This window comes from Alosa sapidissima, chromosome 2 (genome assembly GCF_018492685.1).
Source record: "Alosa sapidissima isolate fAloSap1 chromosome 2, fAloSap1.pri, whole genome shotgun sequence".
Classification (NCBI taxonomy): Eukaryota; Metazoa; Chordata; class Actinopteri; order Clupeiformes; family Clupeidae; genus Alosa; species Alosa sapidissima.
In genome coordinates, this window is record NC_055958.1 from 634799 (window position 1) to 650981 (window position 16183).

At 43.2% G+C, this 16183-nt stretch overlaps 2 protein-coding genes across 6 annotated transcripts in view; one reads left to right on the forward strand and one right to left on the reverse strand.

Annotated features, from left to right (window-relative positions):
- The window catches only part of LOC121694807 (zinc-binding protein A33-like), a 221330-nt gene that overhangs the window by 88183 nt on the left and 116964 nt on the right, over positions 1-16183 (reverse strand). The window lies entirely within an intron of this gene.
- The window catches only part of abi2a (abl-interactor 2a), a 116562-nt gene that overhangs the window by 623 nt on the left and 99756 nt on the right, over positions 1-16183 (forward strand). The gene's annotated exons all lie outside the window — the stretch shown is intronic.

Consider the following 16183-nt stretch of genomic DNA (forward strand, 5'->3'; position numbering starts at 1 on the left):
GAATATATGAAGTTGTTACCGTTTTTTTTACACTGCGTATGCGACAGACTAACGTGTATGTTGATCCTAAACTCGGTTAGCCAGCTAGCTCTATAACAGCCTAGTTAACTGGGTTAGTAACATTAGCGAACTGTGTCAAAAAGTACCAACTTAAAAAATGCGTTGTATAGTAAGTTAACATGTCCTACTTCAGATGATGCACTGAGCTGAAAGCAAACAAGTTACTCTGCAGCCTGCAGTAACAGTGCCAGGTTATTTTCTGTACAGTTAACGTAACGTCTAGAAGTCAGTCTGTCACACAGAGGGAATGTAACGTCCTATGTGTGAATTTAAGCTACACTGCGTTCCTCTGTCAGCAGGTTACTGCAGTCAGCTATAATGTTTTAACTGCGCCTTATAATTAGCGAGCCCGTTATGCAAGCGCTAACATGCTGTAACATTAACGAGATCCTAGTTTAATGACAAACATACCTTCACAGAGCTTGCAAACTTGTTATTTGCAGCTGTTGGAATTGAGCTAGGAGAAAAAAAAATCATCGGATGGTTTGTTTCAGTATTAACACTGTCTGAGCCTGTCAGCGTGCCTCGCTGAACCGTTCACTTTTGTTTCTTGAACAAGTCTCAGCAGAAATTGCATAAACGGATAGTTAGATTGGAGGCTAAATCAGGCTGAAGATGAACGCCAACCATGCTCCTGTTTTTCGTGGGAAGGGTTGATTAGGCTAGTGAATGCAGTCTAGAACGGCCATAGTCATTCGGAAACTGCGGAGCATAGTCTTGTTTTAGTGTCACGCCGGCCGCCGGGCAAACGGTTTCAATTCAAACTCGTGCGACCACATGCGTCTGATCGGAACAATTGTGTTTTGGGTGCGCATTCAGCTTTGGACATGGGGACAACTGTTCAACCCACTCCTCTTTGCCAAAGCACGGTTAGCGGTGGCGAGGGATTCTTAGCAGCTGTCTGCCCGCAGAGGGCTGCTCTTTACTTGGCTTTACTCCGCGCCAGATCAGGGCAGGATCCAAGCACGGCACTGTGTGTGTGCGTGTGTCGTGACGCGGCCGTCATCCAGGCTATTTGGCTTTTCGTCAGTTTTACGTTATTTTTCTTTATTCTCCATGATCTTTTCTTTTTAAAAACACCAATTTGACTTGTCTTATGCAAATCTTTCTTTTTCACTTTCCACCCTGAACATGGGCAAAATGCACCATTGACATCAATATGTTTTGTATAGAGCTACCACAGGTTACTCTATACAACCACAGGTGGCAGTGTGGTGACTCTATATAAAACATATTGATGTCAATGGGGCATTTTGCCCATGTTCAGGGTGGAAAATAAAAATGAAAGATTTGCATAAGACAAGTCTAATTGGTGTTTTCAAAAAGAAGGGATCATGGAGAATAAAGAAAAAAATATTTTAAAAATCTTTGTATATTCCCACAAGGTGTTTGGGTGCTCTGAATATGAGAACCAAAATTATTTTTTAGACTTGTAAAGTCTGCTGTTCAGACCCTGAAGGAATTTATTTTCTGTTCATTGTTTTTTGTGAGAGTGTTTCTATTTATCTCAGTAAGGAAAATAAATCAAGAGCCTATGTTGAGTACAAATATGTCTTCTGAAGGCTTAAACAGAGCCCAGCCAAAAACTCCAATAAAATTTGTATCAACTTTGAGGGACAGCTATGACCATGCAGGATTATCCAGACCAAACGTGACTATTTTGCTACATACTATTCCTATTTATGTACCAGCATGCAAAATTTGAGCCTCCTACATGGTTTAGTTCTTGCGCTGTGGGCTTGTGAACTTTGACAAAAAAAAGAGGCCGAACAAAATCGACACCCCCCTCCCCCTGTAAAACTGGCTGTATCTTGGAAAGTATTGATCTTACATAAGAGTAATTTTACAGTGTGTCTCCTGGGTAACATAGGTACACCTGGTAATTTATTCAGAATTTTTTGAGAAGTGCGTGGGCCCTGGTTGAATTGACGTGGAATGACCCTCCTGCAATACTGTGTGTGTAGTGGACACAAAGGCAGTGACTACTGAGTAGTTTGATTCTGACGTGTGTGTGTGTGTGTGTGTGTGTGTGTGTGTGTGTGAGAGAAGGCGTATCCAACCATATGCATGAGTGAATAAGCAGTGTGTGTGTATGTGTATGCAATAGAGCACACAGCAGAAACTGTGTGTACGTCTGTGTGTTTGGCATGACATTTGGCACTCTGAAGCATAAAAACTAGAGCAGTCTCAAACCCTCCTCTTCCTTCACTTTGACTTCCATCACAATGTGGCCCAGGGAGGTCTGTTGTTCTGCATATTGGTTAATGTCAAAATGCATTTTATGCTGATTTAGATTTGTATTGGATTAATTCATGTATAATTTGAAATGCATCAAACAATTCAAAAGGGTTAGTTTATTTCCTGTATCCTTTTTGACCTGTAACAAAGTTTGGTAGGATTCAACTCCTACTCCTTTTCAATTGTGTATGTTCATATAATAGGCCCAGTCTGTGTCCTTAACCCTTAGAACCCTAAGCTGTTTTTAGGGCATTTTCACTACCTTTATTCATAAGGATTTATTCTGGTCATTGTAAGTGCCACACACACATATTACATATTGTTTTTGTATAGGCTATAGGCTATCCAGATCTGCCAGATCATTTCATGTAGTACTAGCATTGATTTTATTTTGATTTTTAAAGAATTAAAATATAAAAAGGGTATTATATAAAAATCTTATATTTTGACATGCATACCACAGCAAGCTCATAACTCTACATGCATTTCATGTGTGTGTAGGGCAGACTGTCCTGAATCTGGCAATATAATTGCCATATTGGAGGGGTACTCTGGGGCTGAGCAATTTACAGAAATATGTGGTGTGTGATTTACGGAAATAAATGCCATTTTTTATTTAGTGAAAAATGACCTTTCTGCGCTCCATATCTGTGACACGAACTGATCTGACCTGACTTGACCCGAGGTTGCGTGTTAGCCTGCGTGTGCCTATGGTGTATGCACTCATAATGATTCTCAACTTTTTACTGCATTGCCATGAACAAAGTAAAGGCAAAAAAGGTGTTTCTTTGTTGAACAAATTGGGATTCAATGTGAGCCTTGAATTGGATGCCATGCAGGATTTTGCTAGGATCTCAAAACCGGATTATGAACATGCTTTGCCATAGAGAAACACACAAACATGCTTTGACACAAAAACAGACAAAAACGTGGGGTAAGTCCAGCTATATGAAGTCATTATTTTGCTGTCACTTCGTCTGTTTTATAACCAAGAAGATGTACGTGATATCAAATGATAGCTCTGTGTCTCCTTTTTCATCTGACATGCGTGGCATATCTATCCGATCACGGGTCTGCGAGTAATTCAAACGAGAGTAATGGGTGTGCAGCGTTGGTTTGTGTACATGACGTTGTTATTTTGCTGTCACTTCGTCTGTTTTTATCGATCCTTCTGGCTTATATACATGGTACCAATGGATAGCCCTGTGTCTCCTCTTTCATCATATTTAACAGGGCTTAAAATTCATTTTTCAAAATGGGGGGGAATTCCCCCCTTAGGTTATTCATGTAGGGGGGATTTACACAATTTGGGGGGGGGGGGGGGGGGGGGGGGGGGGGTCGATTCTGTGTTTGATTTTGGTGCCCCCACCACCCTGACGTCATCAGTAATATATACTGTTGTGGGATCATTCACAACAGTGGACATCCTAGATTCTGCTTGACTCTCTCCACACACACACAAACACACACTGAAAATGATGGCTTATGTGATCTGTTTCTATTTCATATATTTTTAAATTCATATAGAGTGTATTTAGTTAATAATGTATTTTTTAATGTATAACATTTTACTAGTAATTACTAGTAGCTAAACATATTTAGTAATATGAATGCTTCATTTTGACGTTTAACCTATAACACTTAGGCATATCTTTAATGTGGTGTGTAGGTCTAATTGAGTGCACAGTGAATAGGTGTAATTGAGTGCCTGTCACTTTAAGAAAATACCTGAGAGTAATTAGCCTCCCTTCTCCCTTCAGCCTGACGGTTTTAGGCTAGTGAATAAAGGTCGCTAGTGAATAAAAGTTGTGCATAGTGAATAAGGAAATGCGGATGCAAATCATTATGTTTTCTATGTTATTAGATACAATAAATGTTCAAAAAACTAACAAGTCGAAGACTATCTTTCTGGGATCAAGTGTTGACGTGACTGAGCTAGCAGGATAGTTACCAAGGAGCTCTTTCCAGATGTAAAAGTTTGCCATGGTTGCGCAGCCTATTTGCGTAAGCGCAAAGTGGTTCTCTCTCTCTCTCCGTGTGTGTGTGTCTGCGTCGGCATGAGGCTATGTTCAATTCAACTCGGTAGTTGATCCGTCCGGTCAATAGCACCGCATTCACGCCACTTCATGATTATATTAACGTCATCAGACAGGCTGTAAAAGTGTATACGGGAATTTCTCGCATTATGATGGCTAGAGTTGCGGGACTTGAACAAATTATGCGCAATACCCGCAATCCCGCAGTGAAATTTAAGCCCTGAGAAAGGGTGTGCACTTTGCGTCAATCGGGTTCTAAGGGTTAATAGCCTAGTCCATATTCAGAGACACTGTGTGTGGTGCAGATGAAATCTCACTTTCTGTCTTTAAAAGGTACGTCTTCAAGATATTTACGAAAGAACATTCATTTGTGTAGTTCTATTTTTTCTTAGAGGCTCTTGCACAAAGTAAGATGTCTTCTGAGTAAGATCTCTCCTTCTTTCTTTTTCTCTTCTCTCTCTCTCTCTCTCTCTCTTCTCTTTTCCCGATTCTGTTTTGGCTGCCTGTGTTTCTGATGGAGACATGCGTAGTCACCTGGCTCTTTGGCGTTGTGGGCAAGCTGCAGGAGATCTGGGTATGAGGCTGCAGGTTTGGTGCCACGGAGACCTGTGTTTGAGGCTGGATGGGGTGACTGCTGAAAGTAATTGGGGTGAATAATTACTTAATATTAATCTTAGACTGGCAAACTTCAGGAAAACTCAGGAATCAAGTTTATTCTGTTATAAGCAGAGAGGGTACAAAAAATGGTCTATGGTCTATGTAGGCCTAGCCCAGGCCATGGCACAAGGCCATGGCCTCTGTTGGATCACCCTCTCTCTCTCAGTTCTCCATAGTCTAAGTCCAAGTCTAAATCCAAATCTGACAAACATTGCAGTTTAGTTACTTTTAAATGCTTTAAACAAAGAAGAAAATGGTGCCAAAACAAGCCCACATGATTGGTTCTCCAGTTGGCATCATACACACCTACTCACACCCACTTCACACCTATCTGAATAGCATGAGGAGAGATATCTTGTATATCAGAAATATCACTTATAGAATGTTCCAAACATTCTCACAATCAAATCATTACAATCTTTGTACTGAGACTATCACAATGATACCGAACATGAATACATTTACATTTCATGACACATGGATACATTATATCAAGGTAACATCCTTTGCCCTGTGTACCTGATAGGCCTTGAACCACTACATTAGCATTCCACTGGGGGAGGAGAGGGTGTCTTTGTTTTAAACCAAGAAGGGCCTCATGGCAATTAAATTATTATTAATTTTAACCGTAAAATTATTGCTATCACTGCTCTCTCCCTTTGCTACAGTGTCATTACTATTTTTGTTGTTTGTTGTTTCAACTGGTAGTGACAAAACAGTAGTAGTAGTTTTAACTGAGTGTAGTGACCGTCTTTGTGATGTGTAGGGGGGCAGCGAGTGGAAGGGAGGAAGCAGTACCCTAAGAGAGTGAAAGAAGTAAAGAAGTGTGTCTAGGATGGAAGGAAGAAAGGAAGTAGTGGAGTGAGTGAGGAGATGAGGGGAGTGAGTGAGGAGATGAGGGGAGTGAGTGAGGAGATGAGGGGAGTGAGTGAGGAGGGGAGGGAGTGAGGAGATGAGGGGAGTGAGGAGATGAGGGGAGTGAGGAGATGAGGGGAGTGAGTGAGGAGATGAGGGGAGTGAGTGAGGAGATGAGGGGAGTGAGTGAGGAGATGAGGTGAGTGAGGAGATGAGGGGAGTGAGTGAGGAGATGAGGGGAGTGAGTAGGGCAGTGAGTAGGGCAGTGAGTAGGGGAGTGAATTGGGAAGTGAGTAGGAGGTAGGGGAGTGAGTAGGGGAGAGGGTAAAGGGGCATTATGTGCTTTTCCCAGCCCAAGCCTCTAGTACATTCCCAGAAGCCCTAAGCCTACTTTGCCTTTTGCAGGGTCCTGAGTCTGCGTCTGGTCTGGAGTTCCAGGCAGCGTTGAAATATTTAGATCCTCCGCTGCAGCTCCCCAGCAGTAGCAGCAGGAACCGTAACCGTAGTAATGGCAGTTTAATAGTGATAACCGTAGTAATAGCAGAAATAGCGGTAACCGTAGTGATAGCAGTAACTGTAGCAACAGCAGTAGTAACGGTTTTCAGAGAGTCCTTATGTGTGATGATGGAGGAACCATTTACATAAAAGTCTGGTTGCGGTAGATGTTCTCGGTCCAGTAAAGGGCTCCCTGCGTGGGGGGGGGGGGTCATCATCTGTGTGTAGGGAGAACTGTTATGTGTGTGTGTGTAGAACTATTGTCTGAGTGTGTGGAACTGTTATTTGAGTGTGCGGTTCCGTTATCCATGCTCCCCTCATGACCTGCTGGGAATATCGCTGGCAGAGTCGTTCTTGCTCAGGAGATGAAATTTCACTGTTGATCTGATGGCACACATGCACTCTAAACACACATAATTCTCCCTGATACACACACACACACACACACACACACACACACACACACACACACACACACACATATATACTTAATTAAGAGAACCCGACTGTTTGTGTCTGTGTGGGGGGCGGGGGCTGCGCTGTGAGCCTCTGGGACTGCTGACGGGAGGACACACACACGTACTCGCATACGCAATTACTGTTGGAGGTGTGATTGGAGCCCCTCCAAGTCTATCGACACCTAGTCTACAGTACATCTCTTTGAAAAGCACACACAACTGTGATTACAGAAGATCCCTTGATGCTTATCGCATAGAGAGAAAGGGGTGGATATGTTTAACACACACACACACACACACACACACACACACACACACTCATTCATGCTGAAAGGATGTATTTAACACACATTCATTCATTGTGTGAACCCTAGGTGCCCTTTCTCCATCTCCCCCCTCACCAGCCCCCAAAGACAAGCAGAGGTGCAGCCACTGCAGGCTTGTTGATTTGCTCTATTATCAACACACACACACACACATCCTCACCCTCATTCATGTTCATTCTATCTAATCAATTTCTAAATAATAATCTGTCCCAGTGGCACTGTCATTATTGAGGTCCACCCGCATCACTTATGTAGTGTTATGTAACGGAGGAGTGTATTAATTAAGCCAGTGATAATCGTGTGGGCTGGATTTGTGTGATAGTCGCGTGGGCTGGGTTTGTGTGATGGTGATAGCTAAAGCCCATGCTAGTGTCTGTGGATAGCACGTCTCCTATAAGGGGATCTCATTGACCAGTGGCAAGCAGCACATTTGTGACCAGGCATGGAAAAAACGAGGCTCAAGTCGCGAAAAACGGCTTTGAAGTTTTTTTTTTTTTTTTCAAAATTAGTGATTTTTGTTTTTTTGCAGAATGTGCAAGTTGAAGTCCTAAAGAAGCAAATCCATGTTTCAGATAACAGCATTGGTTGCTTTAAAAGTGTATATTTTGTCTTTGAAATGGTTAAGTTTCAGGAAGTAAACCAGCGTTTGAATTGGGCGTGACTATTAGTGCTCTTTTGTTCTGTCGGCCAATCAGCTGTATGCTAGAAGTAACCTCATGGCTACTTACTGAACCAGCATGCTGTTTGTTTACAATTGGAATGGAGATGGACAAAGCACAGCGGATTACAGATGAGCTAAATCTGATGATGAAGGCGACTGCATTACATTGGAGAACATCCCTTATCTAGAGCTGACCTTAGCCGAAGATAATTACAACGAGGAAGAATCTCTCGGTCTGGCAGCAGAGGAGCTAGATCGTAAGATATCAGATGCTATTTCCACAGTTACATTTGACGGCGATAAAGTTTGTGTGTTAGAAACTTTATCCATTGCTACTAGCTAACGTAGGCCTACTGTCGTTAGCTATTGGCACCATAGGCTACTAGCCAAAACCCATTACAGATAGTTTTGGTGGGCAATTAATTTGAATAATGCAAGAATGTCTTGTTTTGACTGATGGCAGGGTGCCTTGCATCTTGTGTGTATTCAAATTAACAGGGTTTGCAAACGTGATCTCATGTTTGTTTAGTTCGCGTTTTAGACTATTTTATCCATTGCTAAACCTGCTAAATCCATTGCCAACCTGGTGCCTTGCACTGGGTGTTAATTCAAAATAACATGGTTTGCAAACGTGATCTCATGTTTGTTTTAGACTACTTTATCCATTGCTACTAGCTGGTTCTGTAACCCATTACAGATAGTTTTGATGGGTCATTAGCATCATAGGCTGCAGGCTGACAGATCAGTGACCGTGACGGGGGAGGGTTGATCTTAATGTTATGTAAATGAGGACCATTGTGTTCCCCTCCCATGGATTGAGGGAGAAAGTAGTCAAATTGAAAAGCCTGATTTCTCAGTGTAAATGACGTCACTCGTCAGGACCAATGAGGGAACTGGGAGTGGTCGAAGGAAATCGTGAAGCTGTCCGCGAGCTGTTGGAAATATGTCAATTGATAATAAACCCCTGTTAAACCTAATAAATCTGACTCCGCTCAATATTGGAAAAGTTTCGGTTCATTGTAACATTGTTATCCTTAGTGGGTTGATACGCCCACAATACATATTGTTAATGAGAATGCCTAACTCGTTTTCTTGTGACACGCGCTCAAGCTTAGGAATATATACTATAGGTCTCCTCCATCTGCCGATTAATTCGGGCGGTTCCTAAACATAACACGTATTGGTCTGGAAGTGGTCAGAGGTTACATGCTGATCCGGACTGCTATACTCATCAGCATGTTAGACAGTCAAGCAAATTCCTATGCTACAGGGGGTCAGGCTGTGCTAGGTTTTCGCGACCAATCTAGGACCATCGCTGAAAAACTGCCCACCGCTGCGTAATGCTTGGTCATTTCATAATAACATGCCAGCTCCCAGGTGATTTAGTTTCTACGGCGGCGATAACTAATCCCAACCGTCCATTATGCTAGTAACGTTACCTAAACTGCTACTCTGGACTACAAGTACAATAGTAAGGCTATGCGGGTCAGAACATCACAATTTATTTGTCAGATACAGCTATTCATCCAATACATTATAGAAGGTACATCTAAATGAATATTGTGAAAGTTACAAAAACAGGTTAAAGGAACATTTAGGAAACCATATGAAGCAATCAGAGAATGAACATACCAGCTCAGAGGATGATGACTACACACCTTAGTGGTGTGGGAGATTCTGACTACAGAATGGCTCCTAGAATGCTCTGTGAGCCTCTCTTAAATAGGCTACCTAGTTTGTAGTTGGTTACATTAATATGGATCACATGATTGGAGGTCAGCTGATTTTGGGTCACATGAGAAGTACTTTGATGAGACTTGAGACCATTGTTGTAGTGAGAGTGAATTAATCAAGACATGACAAGGTATACATTTGATTACATTTCCTGTCCCTATAGTTAACTGCTCCTGTGGACATGTGACAGTAGGCCCACAATAGGCCCACACTTAGTAGTTGATCAAGAGTCAATATATGACTGAAAAGATTATCATCAGCCTGGTAATTAGGATCCTTACATCAGCTTGTAGCTTTGAGATGTGTATACTTTAAAATGGCTACAACTTATTCAAATATTATCAGATCATGATCTCCATGAGTGAGACATCATTGGGTAGCTTTGAAACTACACTTTCAGAATCTGTGAATAACTGTATATATAACTGAATAAATGTGCCTGGTTTTGCCATGCCTGGTCACATTTCATATTGTTCGCTATGGTTTGGCAGCGGAACAGTTGGAGCGGCTTCATTGATCACCAGCTTGAACGACTGGCGACCTGTGGCCCTCACCCCCATCGTGAGTAAATGTTTTGAAAGGCTTGTGAAGAACATCATCTGCAAAATGATTCCACCTACGCTTGACCGTCACCAGTTTGCCTACAGACAGAATAGATCTACTGATGATGCCATCACCAGCGCACTGCATACCTCCCTGACACACCTGGAGAAAAAAGACACTTATGTAAGGATGCTGTTTGTAGACTACAGCTCGGCCTTTAACACCATTGTCCCCAGTATACTCGACGGCAAGCTCAGGAGTCTAGGAATGCACAGCGGCCTATGTAGCTGGATACTGGACTTCCTCTCTGGATGAAAACAGGTGGTGAGAATGGGCTCCATCACATCCTCCTCCTTGACCATCAGCACGGGAGATCCGCAAGGTTGTGTTCTGAGCCCTCTCCTCTACTCCTTGTATACGCATGACTGTGTGGCTATACACAACACCAACACAATCAAGTTTGCAGATGACACCACTGTAATCAGTTTAATCACAAACAATGACGAAACAGCCTACAGAAAAGAAATGAACAACCTCATGAATTGGTGTAAAGGAAACAACTTGTCTCTGAATGTGTCCAAGACAAAGGAATTGATAGTTAACTACAGGCGGAAAGAACAACAGTTTGAAGCCATTAACATCAATGGTGAGACAGTGGAGAGGGTGAGAGACTTTAAGTTCTTTGGCGTTACCATCTCAGAAGACCTCACCTGGGACAGTCACACTCGGCACACTGTAAAAAAAGGCCAACAACGTCTGTACCACCTCAGACGATTGAGAAAGTTTGGTATGCGACCCAAGATCCTGCGGTCTTTTTACAGAGGCACCATTGAGAGCATTTTCAACCAGTTTGAGCGTCGAACTGAGCTCAATATTCAAAGCGTAAAGCCAAGCTTGACAAATGTCAGGCAACAGAAAGTTGACCGTTCTTGTAACTTAGGGCTAGTCCACACGTACCAAACCGATCTTTTTTTTCCTCCGTCTTCCCTGGAACCGTATCAAGAATATTTGCGTCCAAACGGATCCATCTCAACACGACTCAACACGTTACTTCATATCCCAGGCCTATAGGTGGCACTGTTTCTGTTACAGAATTTGACCAAAGCTTGCGCACTGTAGGCTATACAAACAGACCGAATAGGCTACTACGAAAATGGCTAGTGCAAGTAAACCAGAATTGTTTGTGTGGACTGATAGTGAACTGTCAACTGTAGTCAAATGTAAAACTAATAAACTTAATTTTTACGGTTTGTGAAGGGTGCAGTCCCAGGTACAAATAATCTCCTTTACTTTCTTTGGTTGTAGGATAGTCCGCGATTCACATTAGTTTTGGCCATCACCGCAAGTGCATAGGCTACTAAACGCTAGGCCTACCCAAGTTCTAGGCTATTCCGTCACCACATTTATAATATTGCTATAATACCTTTTTTAGTAACAGTCGATACTTTTGCCTGCATCAAATCGCGCATTCGCATTTAGTGCGCATCTATCATAGGCTTAACATGAGTTCTAAGTGTCTTTGTATGCTCATATCTGACTTCACTAGACTATGAATGCATTTATTTATGTTGTAAGACATGTAAAATAAATAAATGACACCGGCACTACGCACAAATTAATTTAAACTTACACCGCACTTCCCTAATAACTTCTGACTAGTTCTCTCACGTCACTGACAGTAGCTAGAATGCATCAAGAAAACACAGGGAAAACACTGTTCAGTCCACCAAGTCATGATAAGCTATTGGCGCTGTGCAGCACCAGTTGTGCTATTTATCCTACTGAGTGTAATCGTAGGTAATATCATGTATGAAAACTAGTATTGTTAGGCAATACTATAAGTGTCAAGTCCAAGGCAACTGAGGTGTGGCGATGACATCATCAATACGCAAGTATGTGGTTTCCCCGTCCAAACGAACTCGCAAGGGCTACGGTTTCAGATTTTTCCACCCTGGAACCAGGTTTCAAAAAAGTGCGGTTTCGGGCAGTGCGTTTACAGGATTCGTTTGGATGATCGGCCAAGACGATGCAAAACCTGTGCGTTTAACCCAAAAAGCGTCTCCGTGTGGACGGGGCCTCATTAATTAATCACAATTAGGTATCTTCTGAGTAGAATGTCTCCATCTCCACTGAACGCTCTGCTCTCTACGGTGAAATCCTAAGATATCTGGAAAAGAAAGGACTCATACCTCCTTCAAGTGTATTGAGTCATTTGTGTTGAATTCGGTGCACTTTTGTAGTGTGCAGGTCAATTCTGGGTTCTAAACTTCCTACATAATTATTATTTTTATAGTCAGTAAAATAGTAGGCCTACTTTGTGTGATTAAGTCCGTTATTTTTTATTGTTTTGCCAATAAAGTAGCTTTAAATAGCCAAACTAGGCTAGATCAAGGTCATTGTTGAAATTACTGCATGCAAATCACTGAATGCTATGCAGAGGGGCCTAATCTTTAGGCCATCTGATGTACAGTATAGGCTTCCCTAGGCCTTCCCGTGTTCATGGGATTTCTTTGACAGTTGCAAAGGGGAAAATGTGAGGATAGTCTTCTTTGCGCCCAGTGTACAAGTACGACATTCCAACCACTCAGGTCTTCGTCAGATAGGCCTACACCATTACCTGTTGCAATATGTCTGTGTGCATTCCTACATTAGCCTACGTCTATTTCTTTGATAACATGATTTGCTACCACGTAACAATAAGCCGCTATTATTATTATTAGGACTCAACACGCTTTGGTGGTAATATATGCTGTGGTCTTTAATTAGCGCATTTCGGGTAGCCTATCCTACATCTGGGCAATACTTATTGAACAAATTGCAGTCTACATGCCATGACAAATATTACCAGTAGTACTGACCGAACATGAAATGGATTGTTTACAAGTTATGGTAATGTTATTCTGGCATGAACATTGCGCTTTCATCACGTTAGCACCCTATGATTACAGCTCGTTATGTCGTCAAAATTCATTGATGAAGGAAGGTTCGCTTAATCCCAGAGAACCATACTCGTTTCACTTAGGCTAGACTAAAACAGAAGAGAAGAACTTGGCACTAACCATGTAGTCGTGTTTTCTATAGCCTATTCGTTAACCTGCCATTCTTTGAACAAAAATGTTGGGATATGTCTGCGAGGTGTTTAGCCAAGTTCCATGCGTAGCCTACTGCTTTTAAATGACTGAAACATATTTCACAAACGGGCCTCTGTGTACCTGATGGCTTGCCTTCACTATTTGCGATGTATCCGAAATAGTTGCAGATTTCACTTCACATTTTGTTTTATCCACAAGGCCGAGGACGGTCGGCAAAGAACTACTGTATGTTGACGTTGGCTGCGCACTCACTCACTCAGAGCTGCCTGCTTGACACGCCCACTTGGCTAGATTACATTACATTACATTACATTACATTACATTTGGCTGACGCTTTTTAACCAAAGCGACTAACAACATGGTAAACAGTAAGTTTTTAGAACAATTCTCACAATTTTAGGACAGTTTAAAAAAAAACATTAGAGTACAGTAAGAATAAGTGCGTCGGTGAGTGCTGTTTTTAACAGTTACTTGTCAGTTTAAAACGGCTGGTGAGTGCTAGGATCAGTAAGACTTGTTGTAAGTGTTGCTATGAGAGTAGATGTTCTCTAAAGAGCTGGGTCTTCAGGAGTTTTTTGAAAGTGGAAAAGGATGTCCCTGTCCTTGTAGGAACTGGCAGTGTGTTCCACCAACGAGGAACAACAGATGAGAAAAGTTTGGATTGGCTTGAGCGTACCGGTGGTAGAGCTAGACGTCGTTCGTCAGAGGAGCGCAGCGGTCTGGAGGTAGTGTAAGTCTGTATGAGGGCATTCAAGTAGGTGGGAGCAGAACCGGAGACTACTTTGTAGGCAAGCGTTAGAGACTTGAATTTGATGCGGGCCGCCATAGGTAGCCAGTGTAGCTGGATGAGCAGCGGGGTAACATGTGCCCTTTTGGGTTGGTTGTAGACCAGGCGCGCCGCCGCGTTCTGGATCATCTGAAGTGGTTTCACTGCGCAGGCTGGGAGACCTGTCAGGAGGGCATTGCAGTAGTCGAGTCGTGAGATGACTATTGCCTGAACCAGAAGTTGGGTAGCATCTTGAGTCAAGTAAGTCCTGATTTTCCGTATGTTGTAGAGTGCAAAACGGCATGACCGGGCGACTGAGGCAACATGATCCGAGAAGTTTAGTTGGTTGTCAAGAACAACTCCTAGATTTCTTGCAGTCCTGGTCGGTGAAACAGACAGGGAGTCAAATTTGATGTTGATGTCGTGGTGTATGGTAGGTTTAGCTGGGATGACCAGCAGTTCAGTCTTTGAGAGGTTCAGCTGGAGGTGGTGTGCCTTCATCCATGTAGCTATGTCTGAAAGGCAATCCGAGATCCGTGCTGAAACCAGGGGGTCGTCAGGTGGAAAGGACAGATAGAGCTGTGTGTCGTCTGCATAGCAGTGGTATGAGAAGCCGTGCGAACGGATAATCTGTCCCAAGGAGGTGGTGTAGATAGCAAAGAGGAGGGGGCCCAGCACTGAGCCCTGGGGGACCCCTGTGGTGAGATGGTGAGGTGCGGATAGCTGACCAAGCCATGATACGTTAAACGAGCGTCCTGTGAGGTAGGATTCAAACCAGGAGAGAGCAGAACCGGAGATTCCCATGTCAGCGAGTATAGAGAGAAGGATACGGTGATTAACCGTGTCAAAGGCAGCCGATAAGTCAAGCAGAATGAGTACTGATGACCGAGCGGTCGCCCTGGCTTCTTTTAAGGCTTCTGTTACAGACAGCAGAGCCGTTTCAGTAGAGTGGCCGCTTTTGAACCCAGACTGATTTGGATCCAGAAGGTTGTTCTGTGAAAGGAAGTCAGAGACCTGTTTGGAGACTGCTCGTTCAATGCCTTTGGATAGGAAAGGCAGTAGTGAGACAGGGCGGTAGTTCTCGACTTGAGCAGGGTTGAGAGAAGCTTTCTTAAGTAACGGTGTTACCCGGGCCATTTTGAACGCTGTTGGAAATGTGCCGGAGGTTAGCGAGGCATTGATCACATGTGTGATAGCTGGAGCGATGGTCGGGCTGATGGACTGAAGTAGGCTCGTAGGTATAGGGTCCAGCGAGCATGTGGTAGGACGGCTGCATGTCAGGAGTCTGGACACTTCACTCTCGGAGAGAGGCATGAATGCTGAAAAAGATGTTCCAGCAGTCCCTAGAGGTTGTAGGAGTGCGGTATCTGAGTCAGATGCGTTGAGTGGGCATGTAGAGAATTGACTGCTGATTGCCGCCACTTTGTTTGTAAAAAATGAGGCGAGGGTATCTGCAGTAAGGCTGGATGGAGGAGGAGGTAGCTGAGGGTTGAGTAGCGATTTGAAGGTTGAGAAAAGTTTTCGAGTGTCTGTAGCGCTGTTGATTTTGTCATTGTAGAAAGCAGTCTTAGCAGCAGTGATGCTGGCTGAGAAGGAGGTCAGGAGTGTCTGGTAGTTTTTGAGGTCGTCAGCTAGTTTGGATTTGTGCCATTTCCTCTCCGCGGCTCTGAGTTTGGTGCGCTGCGATCGGAGGGTATCATTTAGCCATGGATGAGAATAGATGCATGCAAGGAGCAGTGAGAGCAGCAGTTCACACAGACACAGAACGTTAATTTTAATAAAGTATCGATTCTAAAAACGTCGGAAATCGTATAGTTTTTTGCGTGAAGGCATCGTGATACCTTTTTAGTATCGATACACTGTGCAACACTAATGCTTACAGTTCATTGCACTTGCGCACACACTCACACACACTCACTCACCCACACACACACACACACACACACACACACACACACACACTTTCATGCTAAACATACCATACACTCCCTCTGCGCACACATCCGAAAAGCTAGGTCAGTTAGAAGAACACTGGCGCACACTCTCTTACAGAACAAATCATGTCAGTCCTGGAGATTTGGACAAACAAACATGCTGGGGCACTTCATTTGACAGCTAATGAACTAGTGACCTCAGAAATCTCCCTCATGAAGCTGGAGCTATATCTATTATTAGGCCCCTGGCAGCAGACCACACACACACACACACAACGGAGAGAGGTGTCTGTGTATGAGGAAGGAAGAGGGAGAAAGAGGTAAAGTG